The sequence below is a fragment of the Theropithecus gelada genome, chromosome 19 (genome assembly GCF_003255815.1).
Source record: "Theropithecus gelada isolate Dixy chromosome 19, Tgel_1.0, whole genome shotgun sequence".
NCBI lineage: Eukaryota > Metazoa > Chordata > Mammalia > Primates > Cercopithecidae > Theropithecus > Theropithecus gelada.
The window spans coordinates 9096130-9106381 of NC_037687.1; positions in this window are offsets into that span (position 1 = coordinate 9096130).

Sequence of the window (10252 nt, forward strand, 5' to 3'; positions counted from 1 at the left end):
TGTCAAGAGGAGACTGGATGTTGGGCTTGCCTGAGCCCTTCGCTTTCCCTCACTCACCCACCCTACCCTACTTGTTATACACTATGGCCTTTGATTCCAGGGAACACAGACGCTTATCTACTTAGAACCATGGATAAGGGTAAAGAAAGATGGGGAAGGATAAGTCTTTCTGGAGAAGCAGGAGATGTTTCCAAGCAAGTGAGGGTCACAGAGAACAATTCAGAGAGGCTTGATCTAGGCAGAGGGCCTCTGAAGTTCTTGGGTCAAGTACTAAGTGAAAAGAACTAGAAGTGACCAGGACTTCACTGCAAGGCACCTACAGCTCTAGCAATACCTTGGGGCATCCATTTGTACAATGCAGATTGCTCACTGTAAGACCACACAGAGTGATCCAGGGCAGCACTATGATATCAAAGAGTGCCCCAGGCCAACAAACAGTAGCCCTTCCTATAATCTCCATCAGTCATCCACCCAAGTAATATACAGGCAAAGTTAAAGCTCATTATGTAATGGCAACTTAAGCAAATAGTCTAGCCATTCTCCCTTCTAAGAAATCAGCCTCAAGAGCTTCTTCTTCATGGACATCACAGTGTTTCTCCTGCCCTGTGATTACAAGTCAATGCCTTTCCCCTCAATCATCTCTTTTCCCTGTTTCCCTCAGCACTTACTGGGCTATGCTGGCTTGGCAATGTGGACCCACCACAGGAGCCACCTCCCCTGAATCTTGTTGTCTCGTGGAAGTAGGTGATGAAGACAGAAGCTCTACCCTCTAAAAGAGCAGGGAGAGAGAGCCCAGCAGGTGGTACGGGGCCTGGATGATTTCTCCTGGAGAACACATGAGTGTCTTGGACCTTGCGCCTGGAGGCCTGGGTGACTGTAAGTAAATGTGTTGAATGTTGGGCCCTGGGAGGGTGTATCCCCTCTGAAGCTTGTTAGACACATTGGTTAATGGCTTATTCATTCCCTGATCAGTTTGGTTCCTCAAGGGCAGGGACTACACAAGAGGTTTCTGAACTGCCAATTCCTTATCCCTGGGAGACTATCAATGGGGCCAGCTGTGACTCCCGTCTCCTGTGCCCTCTCCTTTGGGAAGAATTATTCTAGTCTACTTAGAATCACCTTTGGTGACAACTGTCAGCAATTTTTTTTTTTTTTTTTTTTTTTTGGAGAGAGAACCTCGCTCTGTCTCCCAGCCTGAAGTGCAGTGGCAAAATCTCGGCTCATTGCAATGTCTACCTCCCGGGTTCAAGCGATTCTCCTGCCTCAGCCTCCCAAGTGGCTAGGATTACAGGACACCTGCCACCACGCCTGGCTAATTTTTGTATTTTTAGTAGAGATGGGGTTTCACCATGCTGGACGTCTGGTCTTGAACTCCTGCCCTCAGGTGATCTGCCTACCTCGGCCTCCCAAAATGCTCAATTATAGTTGTGGGCCACCACACCTGGCCAGCATTTTCTGACTTGAGGTTTCCTAATCAGGCAGATAGTTGGGTAGCAAAGGGTCCCACGATTCACAAAAAGGTAGTGGTTCTCAAAAGGGAGACTGCACCAGAATGACCTCTCAAGGACTTGTTTAAACACAAGATTGATAGAACCCACTTTCAAGTTTCTGTCTCAGTAGGTCTCAGCTTGAGTCATAATTTGCATTTTGGACACATTCTAGATGTGATGGTCCCCAGGACAATCTTTTTGGGAACCAGCATCCTGGAACAGTGTTTCACAAATTTAGATGTATCAAAGTATTATAAAGAGGGGATCTTGTGAACAGATAGCTTCCCACCCTATCCCAGACTTACCTTGCCAAGATCTCCAAAGGAAGACCTAAGAATCTACTTAAAAAAAAATACTACAGTTTTTTGTTTTTGTTTTTGAGACAGGGTCTTGCTCTGTCACCCATGCTAGAGTGCAGTGGCGTGATCACAGCTCACTGCAGCTTCAACTTCCTGGGGTCAAGCAATCCTTCCGCAACAGCCTCCTGAGTAGCTGAGACTACAGGAGTGCACTAACATGCCCAGCTAATTTTTACTTTTTTTTTTTTTAGAGACAGGGTTTTACCATGCTACCCTAGGTGATCTTGTTAATATATAGCTTCCCACTCTATCCCAGACTTACCTCATCAATATCTCCAAGGGAGGACCTAAGAATCTACTTTTTTAAAAAAATTATAACAGTTGGCCAGGCACGGTGGCTCATGCCTGTAATCCCAGCACTTTGGGAGGCCAAGGCGGGCAAATCACGAGGTCAGGAGTTTGAGACCAGCCTGGCCAACATGGTGAAACCCCATCTCTACTGAAAATACAAAAATTAGCCAGGTGTGGTAGCGCATGCCTGTATTCCTAGCTACTCAGGAAGTTGAGGCAAGAGAATTGCTTGAACCTGGAGGTGGAGGCTGCAATGAGCTGAGATCGCATCACTGCTCTCCGCCTGGGGGACAGAGTGAGACTCTGTCTCAGAAAAAAAATGCAACAGTTTTATTTATGAAACTTTTTATTAATTTAAAATAAATAATAAAGTTTTTATTATTTTTTTTTTCCTTTTGAGACAAGGTCTCACTCTTGTCCAGGCTAGAGTGCAGTGGCGCAATCTCAGCTCACTGCAGCCTCAAATTCACCAGCTTAAGTTATCCTCTCACCTCAGCCTTCCAAGTAGCTGGGAGTACAGGCTGCACCCCCACACCCTGCTGATTTTTTACATTTTTTTGTAGAGACAGGGCATCGCTATGTTGCCCAGACTGTTCTAGAATTTGTGGCCTCACAGAATTCTTCCATCTCAGCCCCACAAAGTGCTGGAATTACAGGCATGAGCCAGCACACCTGGCCTTTATTAATATTTTTATTGTGGTAAAATATGTATAACAAAATTGACCATTTTAAGTGTAAGACTTAGCAGCACATTGCCAGGCATGGTGACTCATGCCTGTAATTCCAGCACGTTGGAAGGCTGAGGTCAGCAGATCATCTGAGGTTGGGAGTTCAAGACCAACCTAGCCAACATGGTGAAACCACGTTTCTACTACAAAAAGTATACAAAAGTTAGCCAGGTGTGGTGGCGTGCACCTGTAATCCCAGCTACTAGGGAGGCTGAGGCAGGAGAATCGCTTGAACCCAGGAAGCGGAGGTTGCAGTGAACTGAGATCACACCACTGCACTCCAGCCTGGGCAACAGAGTGAGACTCCATCTCCAAAAAAAAAAAAAAAAATGGAGACTCAGTGGCACTATGTACATTCACAATGGTGTGCACTATTACTACTATCCATCTTGCATTCTTTTTCATCATTTCTGAATGGAAGCCCTATACACATGAAATAATACCTCCCATTCTCCTCTGCTTCCAGGCCCTGGCAACCTCCATTGCTCCTTCTGTGTTTCTGAATTCCCTGTTCATGTTTCCTCATGTAAGTGGAATCACACAATATTTGTCATTTTGCATCTTGTTTATCTCACTTAGCATAATGTTTTCAAGGTTCAACCATGTTGCTTTTATTGATTGATTGATTGATTGATTTACTTTTAATAGCAATGTGAGTCTTACTATTTTGCCCAGGTTGGTCTCAAACTCCAGGAAGAAAATTTCTGGACATTGTACTCTATGGTGACTTAGTTAATAATAATGTATTGTACACTTGAAAATTCCTTAGCCATGGTGGCTCACATCATGCCTATGATCCCAGCACTTTGGGAGGTTGAGGTGGAAGGATCGCTTGAGTCCAGGTCTTCCAGCCTGGACAACATAGCAAGACCCCATCTCTACAAAAAAAAAAAAAAGGGTAAAAAATTAGTCAGTTATGCTGGTGTGTGCCTGTAGTCCTAGTCACCTGGGAGGATCACTTAAGCCCAGAAGTTCCAGGCTGCAGTGAGCTATGATCACACCACTGCATTCTAGCCTGGGCGACAGAGACCCTGTCTCAAAATAATAATAAACACTGATTTTCAAATATTCACCATAATCCCATCAACAATTGTATTTCCATATCCTCGCAATCTAACTATAGTCCCTGTTAGGACTCCATTACCAGGTCTTGGAACCAGAGTACATGAGGCTCCCATGTCAAGGAGTCCCAGAAATGTCTTTTCTCTACCTCCTGACCATTTTACACACTTATGTGAATATGGCCTTGTGTTACCAGCCACGTTTCTACTAAAAAAAGTATACAAAAATTAGCCAGGCGTGCTGGTGTGCACCTGTAATCCCAGCTACTCAGGAGGCTGAAGTAGGAGAATTGCTTGAACCCGGGAGGCAGAGGTTGCAGTGAGCTGAGATCACGCCATTGCACTCTAGCCTGGGGGACAGAGCAAGACTCCGTCTCAATGATAATAATAATAATAATAATAGTAATAATAATAACTCTTTGGGAGGCCAAGACAGGTGGATCACAAGGTCAGGAGATTGAGACCATCCTGGCCAACATGGTGAAACCCCGTCTCTACTAAAAATACAAAAATTAGCTGGGTGTGGTGGTGGGCACCTGTAATCCCAGCTACTCAGGAGGCTGAGACAGGAGAATCCCTTGAACCTGGGAGGTGGAGGTTGCAGTGAGCCGAGCTCGTGCCACTGCACTCCAGCCTGGAGACAGAGTGAGACTCCATCTCAAAAAAAATAAATTAATAAAATAAAATAAAAATAAAATAAGAACTTAGGATAATGGAAGAAGTGTTTCTGATCCCACTGAAAGGATTTAGTCCCTGCTTCCACCCCAGCCATGCTAGTATCACTTCCTATATGCATTTCTGGTGATATTGAGTGGCTTTCATTTCCAGCCAATGTTGATAATCTATCTGCCCAAGACTAAACATGGATGGGTTCTTATTCCTTATTTTTTAACACCTTTCATATTTTAACATATTAGCCAATAATTTTATAATTGAGGAATAACAGAAACACAACTAATTGAGAAGCTTCTCTGGGTACTTTGGGCCTCTTACAGAGTGTGGTGTTGGGTTTAGAAGTCTTATCGTATTTCACAAGACTTAGTGTAGATAGTGAATTTGAAGACAGGTCTGACCAGAATACTGTGTCCTATATATTCTAGTAGCAGAACACTTAGATAACTGTACTCATTCATTTCACAAATGTTTGAGTCATTATGAAGTGTCAGTCACCATAAAGGAAAGGAAGCAATCCAGAACTAGTCATAAATTTGAGTTGGGAGTATGGTGTCATTTATAAGGGTGGAACAGGTATGATAAGGGTGGCTTGCTAAAGAAAAGTTCTATTTGGGGCATGTTATTTTTAAGATGATTATTAGCCATGCAAATACATGTCTGGAGCTAAGAGGAGGAGTCTGAGCCATGATTTGAAGTTGGGAGTTGTTAGCCTATGTGTGTATCAGTTAGCTATTGCTCCAATGTGCTGCCTAACAAATGATCACAAAAATCCCAGAGGCAAAACATCATGTATGTATTTAGCTCACAAATCTGGGAGTTGATCTGCATTGGGTTCCACTGAGCCACTGAGCTACTCTTGCATCTGTAGTAGTGCCACAAGTGCTAAAGTTAGCAAACCCAACTATACAAGCATGTTTAAAGCCTCTGGTCATATTTTACTGGTTAACGTCCCATTGCCCAAAACAAGTCACATAGCAAAGGGCATGAATATACAAGGAGTGAGGCAATGAGGGCATTAATTTTCTAGAATGTGGTAGTGAAAGTCAAGGTACTTGGACCATGGGATGAAACCACCTTCTGAAGGAGAAAGAAAAAAGGACCGGCCAGGCGCGGTGGCTCACGCCTGTAATCCCAGCACTCAGGGAGGCCGAGGTGGGCAGATCACGAGGTCAGGAGATCGAGACCATCCTGGCTAACAAGGTGAAACCCTGTCTCTGCTAAAAATACAAAAAAAAATTAGCCAGGCGTGGTGGCAGGCGCCTGTAGTCCCAGCTACTTGAGAAGCTGAGGCAGGAGAATGACATGAACCTGGGAGGTGGAGCTTGCAGTGAGCTGAGATCGCGCCACTGCACTCCAGCCTGGGCGACAGAGCAGCAAGATTCCGTCTCAAAAAAAAGAAAAGAAAAAAGACCTATTGAAAGAAAGGTCACAGCCAGGCATAGTGGCTTATATCTGTAAACCTAGTATTTTGAGAGGCCAAGGTGGGCAGATCACTTGAGCCTAGCAGCTTAAGACTAGCCTAGGCAACATGGCGAAGCCCTGTCTCTACAAAAAATACAAAAAAAAAAAAAAAAAAAAGCTGGGTATGGTGGCGCATGCCTGTAGGTACAGCTAGCTGTTCAGAAGGCTGAGGTAAGAGGGTCATTTGAGCCCAGGAGGTCGAGGCTGCAGTGAGCTGTGATTTTATACAGCCTTTCAGAATAGTTTTCAATTTTAATAAGACAATATAAACCTGATACAAAACAGACAAGTATATTATGATAAAAGAAATCACAGGACAACCTTCTCATTAACATAGACACAGAAATACTTTTTTTAAAGTAACATTGAATCTAGCAAAAATGAAAAGGCTAATAAACCATATCCAAGTGTGGTTTATTCCAGTAATAGCTGTTGTTTTACCATTTGAAAATCAAGGAATTCACCTTATTAACAGATTTAAGAATTTCTTTTCCAGACCTCTCAGGATTGACAAGGATTTCTTAAAAGACCCTGATACATGCAGAGAAGGCACTAGATAAAATCTAATGTCCATTCATGATTTTTATAAAACAATCTTGACGATCCAAGAACAAAACAGAATTCCCTTAATTTGATAAAGGTTATTTATTAAAAAACTCCTAGGTAGTGTCATACTTAATGGTGAAATATTAAACACATTTCCCTAAGTTCAGAAACAAGGCAAAGATACTCATTTTCATCATTTCTATTCGTTACTCTAAAGAAATAAGGCAAGAAAAATTAGCAAAAAATCAAGTTTAGAAATTAGGTAAGACTTTCTTTTATTGGTATTCACAGGATTATATATATAGAAAATCCAAAATAATCCACAAAGTATTGGAATAAATAATTGAATTTATAAATGTCACCAGCTATAAAGTCAATATACAAAAAGATATTGCAATTCTATGTACTAGCCAAAAGCACTGAAAAACAAATAAAAAAAATACAAAGCAAAATAAACCTAGAAATAAATTAAACAAATCAAGATTTCTACAATTAAAACTATAAAACACTCTTGAGAAAAGTTAAAGACAACCTAGGTAAATGGAAAATTATACCATACTCATCAATTGGAAAACTCGATATTGTAAAGATGTCAATTATCCTTAGGTTATTTTACAAAATCAATGCAATTACAGGCATAGTACCAAAAATTCATTTGTGAAAATTAATCCTGAGATTCCAAAACTAATTGGAAAACATGGGGAACAGAGAAGGCAAGACAATCTTAAAGAATAAAAAAGTTGGAAGGCTTTCACTACCAGATTTCCAAAAATACTACAAAGCAACATAAATTAAGATCGTACGCTACTGATGCAAGAAAAGACAAATGAACCAAGGGGCAGAGATCGCCTAAGCAGAGACGAAACCATGATCTCTTTGATAAATCTATATAAACACACCTTGATCCCACCTCACGCGCTAGAAAAAATTATTCAAAGTAGATCAGAGACCTACATTAAAAAACAATAAAGAATCTAGAAGGAAACATAGGAGAAGAGATTCATTATCTTGGTCCAGGCAAATAATTCTTTTTTTTTTCCTTTTTTTTTTTTTTTTGGAGACGGAGTCTCGCTCTGTCGCCCAGGCTGGAGTGCAGTGGCCAGATCTCAGTTCACTGCAAGCTCCGCCTCCTGGGTTTATGCCATTCTCCTGCCTCAGCCTCCCGAGTAGCTGGGACTACAGGCACCCGCCACCTCGCCCGGCTAGTTTTTTGTATTTTTTAGTAGAGATGGGGTTTCACCGTGTTAGCCAGGATGGTCTCGATCTCCTGACCTCGTGATCCGCCCGTCTCGGCCTCCCAAAGTGCTGGGATTACAGGCTTGAGCCACCGCGCCCGGCCGGCAAATAATTCTTAAACAGGTGTCAGATCTCAAGTTGATCTTTATGTTCATTAAAGATTAAGCAGCAATCTTTTTTTTTTTTTTTTTTTTTGACACGGAGTCTCACTCTGTTGCCCAGGCTGGAGTGCATGGGCACAATCTTGGCTACCTGCAACCTCCACCTCCCGGGTTCAAGTGATTCTCCTGTCCCAGCCTCCTGAGTAGCTGAGATTACAGGCACAGGCCACCACACCTGGCTAATGTTTCTTGTAGAGACAGGGTTTCACCATGTTGGCTAGGCTGGTCTCAAACTCCTGACCTCAGGTGATCCGCCCGCTTCGGCCTCCCAAAGTGCCGGGATTATAGGAGTCAGCCACTGTGCCCGGCTGAGCAGCAATCTTTAGCAATCTAAATACATGTTAACAGATGATACCTGACCTTTCTAAAATGCTCTTTAGGAACTACCTAACCCTGGCTGATTTCCCAGACGTCACAGTTCCTACTTGCTGCTAAGACCAGCATAACAGCTAACAGTATTACCACTGCTTTCAGATCCTACCTGCCCACTCCTGCCTCCTCCCCTCTGCATATGCCCCCAAATTGCTAGGACCCTATGATTTAGTCAGTGCAGACTCTAACCCAGTTTCTGGATAAGCACGGGCACGAACCCTAAACAAGTGAGAGTATTACATTCCCCAGGCCAGACTAGAGTACATGGGCAAGTGAGCCAGTCAGAGCCAACTAGATTCAATTCTGATCATCATATTGGAACTGTTCAAAAAGGCAATCACTCTTTTTTCCCTGAGACTTTAAGCTGGGAAGAAAGTAGCCAGAGTTTCTGGGGCCTGCTATGAAGAGACAACCTGCTTGGAAGAAATGCTAATGCAGGAGGATGCACAGCCAAGATAGGGAGACAGAATTCAACTATATAACATTTTTTTAGCCCCTGAATTTAGCCATGCCTGAAGCTCATTATACCCCAGGACTTTTTAGTAATAAATTATTTAAACCAACAAATTCCCTTTAAAGAATAAAAAGACAAGACAGAGATTGGGAAATGTTATCTGTAATGTATGTATATGTAATATACATATTTTATGTATATATGTAATATATGATACATAGTTTATACATATCTATGCATGTGTACCTAGATATAGATATATATACATACAATAAAGGACAAGTAACCAGAAGGAAACCCTTCACTTTTTTTAAAAAAAAGGAACCATAAATCTGGGTGTGGTGGCTCACGCCTATAATCCTAGCACTTTGGGAGGCTGAGGTGGGCGGATCACCTGAGGTCAGGAGTCCAAGACCAACCTGGCCAACATGGTGAAACCCTGTCTCTACTAAAAAAAATACAAAACTTAGCCAGGTGTGGTGGCACATGCCTGTAATCCCAGCTACTCGGGAGGCTGAGACAGGAGAATCACTTGAACTCAGGAAGCAGAGATTGCAGTGAGCAAGATCATGCCACTGCACTCCAGCCTAGGTGCAAGAGTCCATCTCAAAAAAAAAAAAAAAAAAAGAGAGAAAAAAAAGAAAAGACACCATAAATGGGTGAAATGTTTCAACAGGTGCCCTCACACACACACAAAAAAATCCGAATAGCCAACAAGCACGTTGAAAAGTACTCAAATTCATAACACATCAGGTAAATGCATACTCTCTGCTGGATGACTACAATCAGAAAGTGCTGGACAAGTGTGTGAAACAACTAGAACTTTCATGCATTGTTTGGGGGATTATTGGTGGAATCAATATTTTTTGGAAACTGGAATACCTACCAAAACTAAACTTAAAGTCTACCCTATGATTCAGAAAATTCATTCCTGCGCATATAGCACTTACCAAGATAAATACGCCCATACCTCTATCAAAAGAACAATTAAAAGTCAAACTACACGTTATGTTGAGCAAAAGAAGCCAAAACACATAACTGTACATACTGTATTTTCACATTTAGATGAAAATCAAGAACAAGCACACCAAGTCAATTATAGTAAGAGTCAAAATTGTGGTTGCCTTGTGGAGTAATTAATCACTGAGAAAAAGGATGAAGGAACTTCCTAAAGTCTTGGAAATGTTCTCTGTTTACCAGGACATATACATACATGAAATTTCATTAAGCTGTACATTGAAGATTGGCATACTTCATGCATGTTAGAGTATGTGTAACAAAATAAAAAGTGATTAAGGGGAAATAGTAGAGTTACACTTTTAAAGGGAAAATAGGAGGGAAAATATCATAGTAGTAGAGTTATACTTTTAAAGGGACAATATAATACTGTAGCTAAAGGTACCTGAAACAATTCATCT